General features: G+C 44.2%; 1 protein-coding gene across 5 annotated transcripts in view; it reads right to left on the reverse strand.

Annotated features, from left to right (window-relative positions):
- MECOM (MDS1 and EVI1 complex locus) overlaps positions 1 to 13941 on the reverse strand; it is a 501989-nt gene that overhangs the window by 281269 nt on the left and 206779 nt on the right. The gene's annotated exons all lie outside the window — the stretch shown is intronic.

The following is a 13941-nucleotide window of genomic DNA, read 5'->3' on the forward strand; positions in this document are numbered from 1 at the left end:
CCCAAATGTCAAAGTGACTTCAGCCAGAGTTTCAGTTGCACAAAAAATGTTACCTCAATGTCCTGGTAATACTGTCATATTGCAAACCAAAGAAAAGAAAAACTAATTAATAAAAAAATCCTCCTTAATATTTAGCTTTACTAGCGTTACTATGTTTTTCCCAGGCACCAAAGTTCATCCATCTAATTATAAACTAAAAAAAGAGATATTTTTCTGGGAAAGCAGTATGTTGAGAGATTCAGAGTATAAGGTGAACGTGAACATATTAGCATAATATGGTTTGTATTAATATTAAAGTACAATGCTGGACCATCAGGATGATATTATTTAATTGAAAAAGCAGGGGACTTACAAGTATTCTTTAAATTTCTTACTGTCTGTAGTAGATCAGCATTTTCACATGTTGCATGTTTTTTCACTGAAACAGGTCATGTCTCATATTATCTAACAATGCTTGATCTATGATTTTGCCATCTTCCAGGAGAAAACAAATCATTTGAATGCATCACCCCCATCGAGCAACTAACTAGATTCTTAATCTCGGAGCAATTTATTTACAGCCCTGAATTTTTTTTCCCTGTCATATTTAGTGATTTCTTATATGTCCAAAAGTAGTTTCTCTCTCCATTCCCCTACCTATTGGTTAGACAAACTTTCTCTAAGCTTTAAAGAGGTGCACCTCAATACCAACTAGTTCATCGTTTATCTAATACCTCAGGCTGTTTGGAAGTCAGTAGAGATGGCTTGATCTAGCAAGTTGTGAAGGACTGATGAGAGGGGAACCAGAAGGCAAAGCCCTTAGCACTGAGCACTTGCTGTTCCTTTAACATCTGCACAGGAACCTCTGCCCAAAGCTTATTACCACTCACACTGAAATATAAGGCAAAACTCTTATGAACTTCATTAGAAATAAGATCAGACCTGTAACCATGCTGAACTGAGCAGTGTGGAGCAGGGGAGTAGGAGAAGAAAATATGAGGGGCTCAAGGCAGGTCTTGGTCAGGATTCAATGTTTAACTCAACTCTTTACATTGAAATGACCTGCCTAGCAGACATCTCCATTGTTCCAGCTGCTACTTTCAAGTTCTGCTTTCCCAAGTGTCCAGAAGAGCTGGCCTTAGGAGGAAGAGAGGGTAGAGGCAATTGGGAGCCACAGTCACAGAAACAACGCCTTTCCAAACTTTTGTGACATTGACACCAATTCATGGCATCTGCTAGGCTGGAAGAGAGGCTATGCCCAGCAGCCTCCCCGTCAGGTTATTTAGATAGTAAATAGGGTCCAATAACAGAGGAGCCCAAAACAGTTCAGGTCCTCTCTGAACTTAGAGAAAGAAACAATACCTGTCCCAATCTGCGTAAGGGCAGATGTGCATGGAGAAGAGGCAATCGCATGCAAAGGCGACAATGAGCATTTGCCCAATTAGCTACAGCAGGAATTTCCAAAAAACACTTGAGGGGTGGGCATAACCAAATCCTACTGGATTTCCATGAGATCTGGGTGCCTAAGGCCATCGGGCTCCTTGATAATACTAGCCCACAAGTTTATTTGTTGCTCAACAGTTAAATATTGCATTCCCTCCCTTCACCCACCTGCCTAAAACCAATTCACTCTGCTCTCTCCTACACCAGTTTCAGGGTTCCTAAATCCCTTTTTTTCCATCACAGAAGGAAGCAGTTTACCCAATTCACTTCAATATCAGTGAGCAAAATGCTCAATGACCGTCAAGGATTGTTTTTCCTTCTCCTATTTAGTGATTTCTTACATGTCCAAAAGTAGTTCATCTATCCATTCTCCTACCGATTGGTTAGACAAACTTTCTCTAAGCTTTAAAGAGGTGCACCTCAATATCAACTAGTTCATCATTAATCTAATACCTCAGGCTATATGGAGATCGCTAGAGATGGCTTGATCTAGCAAGTTGTGAAAAACAATCCATCCTTCCCAACATTGGTGCCGCTATTACATACCATGCCTAGCAACCCTATGAGCAGTTCAGCACTGCTCTTTAACAGTCATGCCCCATAATATTCCATGACTGAGCCTCCACTTTGCACTGCAAATGGTCTAACGTCTGACCTCCAGAGGTTGCCCACAGCATTCTAGTTAAATTAGTCTCTTTCAGTCTGAAAGAGCTAAATCATTCGTGCCTCCATTCGAACTGATCCACACTAGCTGAGGATCTGCCTTCTATGTTTAAGGATCCTCAGCCCTTGTAAATTGGCAACGAAACCATGACAGTGGGAGAGATCCATCTATGCCTTTCCATCGTCATGTCTAACACCATGACCTCTTCAGGTAACAGCAATGCCAGCCCAAGCAAATTTTAGATTTAGACAAATCCTTTGGTGATGCAATACAAACATTGGCCCTTGTGATATAAGCCTGGTAAGACAAAAATCAGACCCTAGAGAGTATGCTTCTGAGCACAATTACCTACAAAAGCAGTGAATCACTTACACACGTAGTGCTGTCATTTTTAAATTAAAGCAGGCTTCCTTATGATTTAATGATTATTTCCATTGGAAATAAGATGAAATAACTGAGGGAATAGTCTAAATTAGGTAGCATGGAAATTTAGACATTTCCCTCCATAAAATTCTTTACTGCTGCTTTGCAATAAACAACCTTGAAAGTAACCTTGAAAGGAAACCCAGTAGGAAAGGTTAATTGCTACTAAAAGACCAGAGTGGACACCTGTGTTTGCACGTTCTGCACCACTTTGCGGGCCAGCAGGAAAGAGTGCACGTGGCTGCGTGCTGGGGAGGTGGCTGATGAGGAAAGGAGAGGACCCAAGTGCCAAAGCTAATGCCACAGCCCTCAGGACTTCAGGCCCTAGGGTCACTTTAAAGAGCTCCTGTGTGGAGCAGGGAGGAAGGGCTGACTTCCTTCCACTTGGACAAATGCTTAACAGTTCAGCATGCTTTTCCTTTCCAAGAGCAATATATTTGTGAGATGTAGCGTGTGAGGAAGACTGGGGAGCTCATACAGCCAGAGTTGCTTATATCATCAGCTGAAGTAGCTGATAAATCAGATACATGGGGTATCTGGGGCGCATAAAGTAAAATAAGGGGGTGACCAAAAGTGCAATGCAAGGACACTAAGCTTTGAATGGCTTGAATGCCACCTGAATACATGCAGGTAATAAAGAGCCTACTGGCATATTCAGTGTATTAACACTCAAGATGGTTAAACCAAAAATCTGGGTACAGACTGAAACAACTGACATCTGAATCCAGATCTAAAGCTCATCTCTAAATAATGCAGACTTATATAAATATCTTTTCAATAATCACTGCAGTATTGCTTGTTTTCTTTCTCTTTTTCTCAGTCCGCATAACTCCTTTTTTTCTATCCACTTTCGTCCCAGGACTGCATACATACATACCTCCACATTTTCTGCACATAATTCCGATAATCTGTAATTGGAGGCATGCATGTGGTCACCAATGACTTAATCAGAACTTGGACTGTTGGTTATTAGGGGTGAAGGATGTTTACCTAAGCTGGTAGCCAAAACATTTGGAGAGCCTACTTCAGAGGTGTTTCTAAATCCATAATCTCCAAAGGTAAGGAGAAAATAAAGTCAGAGATAAACCTGGAAGCAGCCCCTCCCAGCTGAGCAGATAGAGTTTGGCTCATGCTAACACTTTCTTTAGGAACTTCACAATTATAACTACCACCATCCCTTGCCAAGTTGGGCAGCTATCAACAGGCTGCTAGAAAAGAAGAAACCAGTTACACATCACAATTTTGGAGCTCTGCTTCTACTTTTGAACAATATGTATGATCGTCTTTAGCATGGACTCACTTTATAAAGGCCTTCTTGGCACATTTTTGGATCATTCATCTCCTTGAGGAAAACCAGGAAGGACTTGAGGAAAGTCCCATGTGACATGGAAGGATATTTTTAGATGTCACTATTAGGATATGGACTCTAAAGAGACCCAGAGTCCTTCCAACATTTCTGTTCTGTTCAGGTGATATCTACAGCAATTATTTGCAAGAGTATCTGAAATGAGACAGGCATTTCCTGTTGCATACAAATGGACACTTTTATCTAAATTACTGTTTGAACAGGTATTTGAGAAAGGACTGTCACAGGCAGGAACTGATTGATTACAAAACACATTAGCCGAGGTCTAGAATGGTTAGGAAAAAGTATAAAATTAGCAGATAGAAATCTGGAGGCTTCAGAAGTTATGGAAGCCCACATATGAGCCACATATGAGACACTGGATGTCTCCCACCACATGGGAGACATCCAATGGCCTCTGTGCACAAGCCAGCATGGTTTAGTGGTGGTCCCCTTTGTGGGCTCTGGAGGAAAGTCAGGAGTTGCCCCTGCACATGTGGGACTATTTTCAATGTCAAGCAAGCACTGCATTATTCTGGATGAAAGCAGTGTTAGCATGATGTCTGAAGAAGGTTTGTGCTATTGCCTTCACCACAGAAACATTCAGCAGAGCTGCAGAGAGCTAGTATTTCCATTGTGCTAGAGGGTCCAGTCAGCCATGTTGTTTTTAGCTCTGTACAAACACAATTAAAAGACTGTTCGACAACCTATATAGAACCTAAACGATAATTACCAATTAGCTGGAAATCATAAAGCTGCAATATCACCACCGATCTAACTGTATTACTGATTTGTATTTAAGAAACATAGGCGTATAATGCTGGAAGGGACTTTCTTGAGTTACCCAATTCAATGCCTTGCTACTACAGAGCCCACATCACATAACCTCTTTCAGAAAGCATTTGGTGAATAAAGCTGTGTTCTAAGAAGCAGTTACAGAGCTTGTAAGGTGTTTATTTTCCTTTGTTTTAAGCAAGGTAACAGCTGATTTCTAACATACCATTGTGAATGGAACAGTATTCTAGATCAGTGGTTTTCAACCTGTAGCCTGTCAACCCCTGGGAGTCTACAGATTATGTCTGCGGCAGGCGCAGGCAATTATTTTGGGTAGAGGACTGCTTACCAAGTTTTGGCAAACTGTCGAGGGCCATATGCATAGCCCCGCCCCTTGGCAGGTGCCCCGCCCCCTGGTTGCCATCTTGGGACTGGAAGTCCCACCCCAACCTCTGACCTTTGCCACCAGAAGTCCCTCCCCTTGCCCCTGGAAGTACACCTTTGGGGAAGAGGGTTTGCTATCTTAGGGGGGAAAAAATTACGTACTAAAAATCAAACACCCATAATAATGTATTTTAATTGAATTTTTAACAATATTTTTGTCCTGATTTATGTGCGTTTGTGCTGTACATGCAGAAGTGATTGCATATGGGGGTTTGTGGGGATGTCGGGATGTGTGTGCGTGGGTATGGGAGCCATATACTTCAGAGTGGCAGGCGAGCGGGCAGTAAAGTGGGGAAAGCAGTGGTGGGGACTGGAAGCGAGCAGGAGTGTAGGGCCTGCACCAGTGTCCCGGGGTCAGCACTGGCAGGGCTCTGACTGGGGCGGTAGGAGCACGGGGTGTAGGCAATGGAGAGCAGGCACAGGCAGCCCCGTGTGGGCTCCAAGCGACTGCAGTATGGGGTGCCAGCCACGGGAAGAAGGAGTGGCAGCTTTCCCCCGCGCTGAGCCCCAGTTTGTTCCCCACCACCACTGCTGGCCTGGGCCCTGCACCAGTTCCAGGCTCGCCCATTGGGGCTTAGTCACAGCAGCAGCAGCTGGGCAGAAGCTGCTGCTTGGTGCATAGAGAAGCAGCCCCCCTCACTCACTGCCACCACTGCGGCTGCCTGCCCAGAATCCACACCGCACTAGGCTGCAGTGCGGCTGCTTCACCACCACCTCTGTGCTGCCCTGTGGCTGCTCCACATGGCCACTGCTGCCATGCTGGGCAGCACAGAGGTGGTGGTGAAGCAGCTGCACCACAGCCTAGCACAGCGTGGGCTCTGGGCGGGCAGCCGCAGCAAACACTGCCCAGCAGCAGCAAATGGGTGGGCCGCTTTCCTCCGCACTGAACAGCAGTTTCTGCAGAAAGAGCTGGTGCTCAGCATAGGGGAAAGCAGCAGCTCCCCCTCCCTATGGCTGGCGCCCTGTGCCATACCTGCTCAGAGTCCATGCAGGGCTGCCTGTGCCTGCTCTCCATGGTCACTGCTGCCCCGCGGGGTGGCAGTGATGCAGCGGTGAGGCAGAACAGCCCTACACAGGCTGCAAGCAGCTTCAGCAGAAAGTGCCAGCCATGGTGGGGTGCTTTTCCCCTGCACTGAACACCAGCTCATTTCCTCCTGATGCTGCTCAGTCCAGGTGGGCAAGCGCAGGGCGCATGGGGTCGGGGCTGTGCGCTGATCCCTGCCTGTACCGCGGGGCTTGGACGGGGCAGATAAATATTAATTTTCTAAATTTCTTAGGGGCCCCATGGGCTGGATGGAATGGCCTGGCGAGCCAGATGCGGCCTGCGGGCCGTATTTTGCCCACCCCTGGTCTAAGGGGTCTGTGAAGGATGGCTACGATCAATCAAAGGTATGTGTATACCCACACTTACAATTCAAAGGGTCCGCATCTCCATTAGAAATTTTTAGAGGTCTGCAAATGAAAAAAGGTTGAAAATCACTGTTCTAGTTCACCTGGTTTGGGCTGCTTCATTCAGCATTCATATGAATTAGGAGTCACTGGAGGATTGAGACCCACAAGTAGAGGTTGATGACACTCTACAGAAGTGCTAGACCACATTCTGATCTCATGTATGTTGCTGTAAATAAGCAGTAAATTCACTGAAGTCAATGCTTAGCTTTTGTGTTTAAAAGGTCAACATCTACTTTACAATCACATCAATGATTTCCTTCTAGGATTAGCATTCCAGCATTAACATCTACAGTTGTTCTGCTTGAAACAACCCAAAACAGTATAAAGAAAAAAAAATAAAAGTCTTTATTTTGTCGGAGTTGGGGGACAGGGAGTTGCACTGGAGAACATTTTTTGTGCAGACAGTCTCAAGGTTTCATTGATATTTCCTCTGATGTTTGTGCTGGTCTATCACACAGCAGTGAGAACATTTTTTTTTTTAAATAGAAAACCTGGCCCCCAAATTTTATCATCAGGGCTGAGGTCAGGGATGGTTTAAACCAGTATTGGATCATTATTTAAACCGAATTAGTGAAAGGAAAAACTATTTCCAGAAATAATTAGCCTTCTAATAGCCTGCCAGAATTAGTCTTCTATCAGTATTTTACACATGTGTAGTGTCTAAACGTGATACAAGTATGAAAAACTCAACAGGAATTCTAAATACTTTTACGAGCCTCATTCTGCTTTCCTGATACCCAGTGGTGCTTATGTGAACAATATGAGGGAATTCTATTTGCATAAGGGTAACTCAGGAAAAGGTACCAGAATCAACCCTCAGCTTCTATTACACTGTGTTTGCTGTAAATCAAGGCACATGTGAGCTCACAGGCCCAGAGCTCTGATCTCAGTTACGCTGGTATAAATCTGGCATAATTACTTCAGACTTACGCCAATGTATAAATGAGATCACTGCAAGCTCTAGTCCAAAGAATTTCATCAGACTTGTACTAATGTATCAAAATGAGAAAAAAAATTGAGCCCCAGATTGTAGTGTTCCTCTTATACTTATCTACATATTATGAAGAGTGCACATAGCAGTCTTACAGATGATTTGATGAAGTCCCCCTTCCCTTTGTTGCTACACAACAGAAAGCCATTCTTGCAGCAAAGAACTCAACATAAAGAAAATAATTATGCATGTCCAGCAGAAGAGGGAGTTCTAGCAATAGATTGCTGATACAAAGGAATGTGTACAAGGCAATACAAGACCTGTCTGAGCTAACTGTGAATTTGGATTGAGTTCATACTTGAAGAGTGTAGAAAAAAAACAACCTTCTAGTCTACTCCTCTATGCCTCTGTTAGACATTTTCAAATGTGCTTTGTCCTGAAGTGGATAAACTAAGGAGCAGGGGGAGGGGGGAATTGACTTTTAATTCCTTGAGCATCGATGTAAATTTAGTTTTTTGGATACTTTCAGTCTGAGTTTCAAAGCAAAACAAGTTTAATTAAAATATAACCTGAACAGTTCAAATGGGTTTGTCAGAAACTATTCAACATATGAAAAAACCTTCATACTGAGTTTCCATCGATTCACCAAATTCTACCTATAGGAAAACATAAAAATGAGAGCTTAGGGCCCTGGAGAAAGCTGTTGAAGGAAGAATAGTATTAAACCTTAAACACTGGAGAAAAATGTTTTCAAAAAAGCAGGAAGCTATAGTATCCATACTCAAGAACAGTTGCAGTTTGTGAGGATAATTTCAACATCACTAAGTGGTGATACCAGACTAGTAGTTAATAAAAAGTCATAATACGCTAACTGCAGAGGGAACTATACATTGTTTCTGGAAACTGTCAATATCAGCTTGTACAATAACTAGTAGCATTTGGTGCTCTGTGTAGTGTCATTCATGTCTAATTGAGTAACGCAGTTGAAAGCATTTGATGTGCACCAGACGGTCTCTTAATTAGGGTCCGGTACTGAAAGTCTACGGGTCAAAGTCGACTTTCATTTATGTGGGTGCAACTGCCCTTGATGTTAGAGGAAGTTGCACCTGTGTCCCTGAAAAGCAGAATTTGGCCCTGTGTGTTTCTGCACAGTTTCTAGATAAATTACTGTTTTACATGCTGCAACAAAGAATTATAAATGTTTGCTGGCAAATGTTGAATTTATTTACAAGTTGAATCTAATTTCATTTATAGCTCCAGTACAATCATCTTTGGTAGAAATATTTATGTTATCTGTACTTCTGGTCTGCTAGAGTCTACTGCAATCATAAACACTGTTGAAAAATTATTTGCAGTTAGCAGGGTTTAAACTACCCATTATATCACAAGCTAGTGCCAGTAAACTTTGGTGCTGGTTGATAAAGTTTCCTCTATGGAATAAATATATGTTTGACTTTCAAAACCTGTGCTGGGCTACATAGAGCAGGGGTAAGAGAACAGGGAAATGCCAGTTGGTATGTCTTATATATTACGGGCCAGATCCTCAGCTACTTGAAATCAGTGAAGCTATAACAATTTGCACCATCTGGGACCTAGCCCACAAGTATCAAATCTTTATTTATAATGAATAATCACTTAATTTTTGAGCATGGAGAAATATTACAATTGAATGGAGTTGCTCCAGTTAATACATCACTAAACCCATTGCTACAGTAAATATACACTCACCCATTGATTATATTCATTATGAAGGTTCAGAGAAAAAAATATATCTGCTACCAAATTTTAAGCATGGGGTGTGGCCCAAATTGAAGGTAGGATGAAAAATTTGATAGTTCCCTGCTTTGGTTTGCTCTTGATTGTTATACTGGAAAATAGCATATATATTCTCACATATAGCATGCAGCTAAAGACTGTCATGCTTGCTTAAAAACTCAGAATAGTAAAGTTTATAGGAACTACTCAGATAAAACACCTATATTTCCCATATTTAGTTTCTCAGTACAGCTTAATAAATACTAGCAAGGGACAACACTCAAGCAAATATCGATTATCTGCAGTAGGAAAGAAACAGTAATGCACTTGATCAGAAATAAAATATTTTAAAAGAAAAAATATTACTTAAAACTGCAGCAGTATAATGAAGCTTTATGTCAATAGCATAAATAGTAAAACTGAACTTTTTTTTACTCATTAGTTGATTTCTACCATTTTAAACCAAGATACCTCACAAAGCAGTACTGGAAATCACATGACTCCTTTTAACAAAAAAAAGCAGAAAGAGATGACTCTTCTACCAAATCATAATCAAGACAGATAACAGAGTGAATGATAAAACAAAGGTTATAGATAGAGACTGAGCCTTGTAGAGGTAATGACTTTTAATTGGATTGAGTTTATCATATTTTTGGAAGTACAGCAGAACCAGAAGAAAGGATTAGAATTATTTCCACATTTCATTATTTGGCATAATGAGAAAACAGAGGGAGGTCCACACCCCTGATGCGTATGGTAAGCCACAGGAGATGTTTAACATGTCAGTATCTGGTAGTGTACCATTCTAAGACACAAATGCATTTGCATCATTATAATGCAGCAAAGTGTAATCACTTGAAAAAAATGCCAGGTCATGAAGTTTTGTTGGCAAGGGCATTATGAATAAAAAGAAATTTAACTCCTTGCTTCCAACAGGTACCACACTCTCCTATAATTTTTAAGGGTTTTGCAGCTAGAACCTGAACTGTTCTCACTCTAAGCACCAACCACTTAATGAAAATGATTAAGGATCAGAAATCTAATGTTAATGTTCTAGTTTTTAAAAAGGTGTTTCTGCTTGCACACACAGGTTGAATTCTCTGCTTTCACCAATGCAATCCCACTGATTCCATCTCAGAGGCACCAGTATCCTGTAAGACAGGGGTAGGCAAAATACAGCCTGCAGGCCGAATCTGGCCTGCAAGGCCATTCTATCCAGCCCACAGGGGCTTCTGGCCTGGGACCATGCAGCTGCCCTGCAACAGAACCGCAGGTAAGGGGAAGGGACGGGGGGAAAGACAGGGAAGGACCCCGGGCAGGAAGGAGCCCAAGGAAAAGTGGCCCAGGGAAAAGCTGAGCTCAGTGTGGGGGAAAGCAGCCTCTTGCCCACCCCATGGCCAGTGCCCCACACTGCAGCTGCTCATAGCCCACCCGGGGCTGCCTGTGCCTGCTCCAGACAGCCCCGCACAGGCTGCGAGCAGCTTACAGCATCGAGTGCCAGCCATGGGATGGGGGAGGGGCCACTTCCCCTACCCTGTGTTTATCTTTTCCCTGGGCTCCTTACCTGCTCCTTCCCAGTGTGGAGCAAAGCAGCCCTTCCCTGCCCCATGGCCAGCACTCCCTGCTGCAGCCACTTGCAGCCCATGCAGGGCTGTCTGGAGCAGGCACAGGCAGCCCCAGGCAGGCTGCGAGCAGCTGCAGCGCGGGGTGCTGGCCATGGAGTGGGCAAGGGGCTGCTTCCCTCCCCCCCCTGCTCAGCACCACCTTGTAACCAGGCCTAGTACCATCCTGGGCCCTGCACAGCTCCGGGCTCACCCATCAGGATTGCATGTGGCAACAGTAGCTGCGGCCCCATCGCTTGCTGCACCAGGCAGTGTTTGCCACCGCCGCCTGTGGGCTGTCCAGCACATGCTCCGGGCGGGCAGCAGCAGCCAACACTGCCCGGTACAGCACACGGGGGTGGGTCACAGCTGCTTCCACCATGCGCAACCCCAACAGTCGAGCCCGGAGCCAGCGCAGAGCCCAGGCTGGCAGCAGGGCCAGGTTACAAGCTGGTGCTGGGCATGGGGAAAAGCAGACCCTCACTCACCCAGTGGCCAGCACCCCGCGCTATAGATGCTTGCAGCCCATGTGGCTGCTCCAGACAGCCCCGCGTGGGCTGCAAGCAACTGCAGCAGGGAGTGCCGGCCATGGGGCAGGCGAGGGGCTGCTTTTCCCTTCACTCAGCACCAGCTTCTTTCCTGCCAGCAAGCAGGGGGTCAGGGCTGTGCACTGCCCCCCACCTGTACTGCGGGGCTGGGGGGCACTGGGAGTGAGTGGGTGGGGAGCCAGTGGGAGCATGGGGAACTGGGTCAGCTCCCCACTCCCTGCTGGTGCAGCCCAGCCTGGCTCCACAGACCCCTGTCACCCTGTGCCCTGCTTTGGGCCCTACCAGTGCTGGCCCTGGGACATGGGACCACTGTCCCAATGTCTTGGGACCAAAGACGTTGGGACATTGGTCCAAGATGGTGACCAGGGGGCAGGGCGCATGTCAAGGGGCGGACCTGTCAAGGGGAGGGGCTACCCATGCGGCCCTCGACAGCCTGCCAAAACTGGGTAAGCGGCCCTCCACCCGAAATAATTGCCTGCCCCTGCTGTAAGAGGAATTTGGCCTATGCCGTCTAACTCACAAAAGGCCATACAAACTGCCTTTCCAAACCCTATTGGAGTTAACATGGAAATACATATGCACTTAGGCATGCATATAACATTGCTTTTTAATGAAAGGCTTGATTCTTTAAAGGCAAGAATAAAGTGTTGTAAAAATAAGTACAAGGTATTAAAGGATGCAAGCAAGGAGAACTGGCTTCTGAATTAATAGCAGATGGGAAGCCCCAGATCAGGAGGGAGGGGTAGAAGGAAAAAGGCATGAAAGGCAGAAGACTGGAAAAAAGATAAAATGATTATAATAATTTAGATAGAGCATAGGCAGTGGAAGGGGAAGCAGAAGAACAGAAGTAAGGTGAGGGTCACCAGAGAAGGCCCCATGAATATTAAGTTTTTTGACAGCCATAGAGTTTTATTAATATTTTAAAACCAAACTTCTCATAGAAACACAAAAAACCTGATGAGGTGGAATTTCATATTCATATCCTGTTCTTTTCTGGTTCTTATACCAGGCTCATCACCATAGTCTGTGAGCACCTGCCAGTATTAGATAAAGCAACATGACTATAGAACCGCTGCGTGTAGCCCCAAGGAGAGAAGCATGTACAATGGAGGGACTTGTTTCATGGAATAGTTTTAGGGGTTTTGTTTTGTTTTTAAATCTACATGTTTTTATGTCTTTGTGTTCAAGAGGCAAAGTCAAGGAAACACTTGAGGCCAAAAACTCATAAACCCCACATCACTCTACTGAGAGCAGAATTGAGCTTTAAGCATTTCATATCTATGTCATTGCTGGATTTGCACGTGAGGTTGTAGACTATGGCATAATTAAGGTTAGGGAAAGGGAGCAAGGCCTTATTAGCCTCCTTCCCCCCTCTCAATTCTGCAGGACATGGGCACAGAAGAGGCAAATGCTGCATCTTTCAGAGTGTGAGTTTCCTGAGGCTCAGCCAAAATTCTCCAGGGGAAACTGTCTGGCACCACCCCAGCACAACAGAGATCATCATGCCAAACCACAGCCCAGCCCTTTCAGTGGCTCTTTGACCTATATCCTCCCAGTTACATAAGGCATAGAGACAATGCACTGGTACATATGCTCACACAAGCTAGCAGGTATGCCAACAAGGCAGTGTTTAAACTTGTGTAAGGGGGTACAAGAAATGCTGCATCAAAGAGAGGCCTATATGCTAGGAATTCATTGCATCCCTAGTAATTCCCAGGGTTAGTAAATACCTACTTTTCTTGCTTGTTTTGTCACCCCGGGGTTTGATCAGGTAACATGTGCTGCAAGGCAACTATCAGAAATAGCCATGTGTGCCCCACCTTTTATTTGCCCATCAGCAGGTTCTGCAGGAGGATGGGAGATCCTGCCAGAAGTTACCTTTAAAACTCTCATGGGCATGTAGCATCTGCAGTCTCCTTCACCTATTTCTGTATGACTGGGAAGATGCGCTGCCAGCCCAGACATACCTGTTTTGCAACAGACCCAGGCATTTCAAGAAAGGGTGAGAAGTTCAAGGGATTTACCTAGAATAACTTTGCTGCAACACAGTGGAGACAGAAGCACTTGTATAACCAACCAGTCAGCTCATTAAACATATAATTACGCTGAGATGCTTAATTATATTTTGGTATCACTCGGATACAATGTAGTTAAGTCCTTCAAACACTGATAGAAACCATAGTAACCAATACACTAATCAGAAAAAAAGTATCAAGTAATTCATCTTAAAATGCTGTCCACTTGAAATGCACCTAGGCCTGGCAGGAATATTTTCCAGCATTCATTTTACAAGGGAGATTCAAACCCACAATTTTTCCTGCAAGCCCTAGCTACTTCTCAGCAAACTGCACCACAGCCATATCTCTACAAGGTCATAACAATAATAAACAGAACATACTTAGCTGATTGGAAGAGTCATGAATCTTAAGAAGAGCCTATCCTTCACACTCTACATGGGGATATATTCTGTGTCTTACTGCAGTACACTAAGTATATTTATAGCTGGTTTTGTTTGGATCAGTAAGATGACTGTATTTTCAAAACTAAAACCTTGGACTGCTATGTCTCACGATTTTTTAAGG

Source organism: Alligator mississippiensis, chromosome 7 (assembly GCF_030867095.1).
Source record: "Alligator mississippiensis isolate rAllMis1 chromosome 7, rAllMis1, whole genome shotgun sequence".
NCBI lineage: Eukaryota > Metazoa > Chordata > Crocodylia > Alligatoridae > Alligator > Alligator mississippiensis.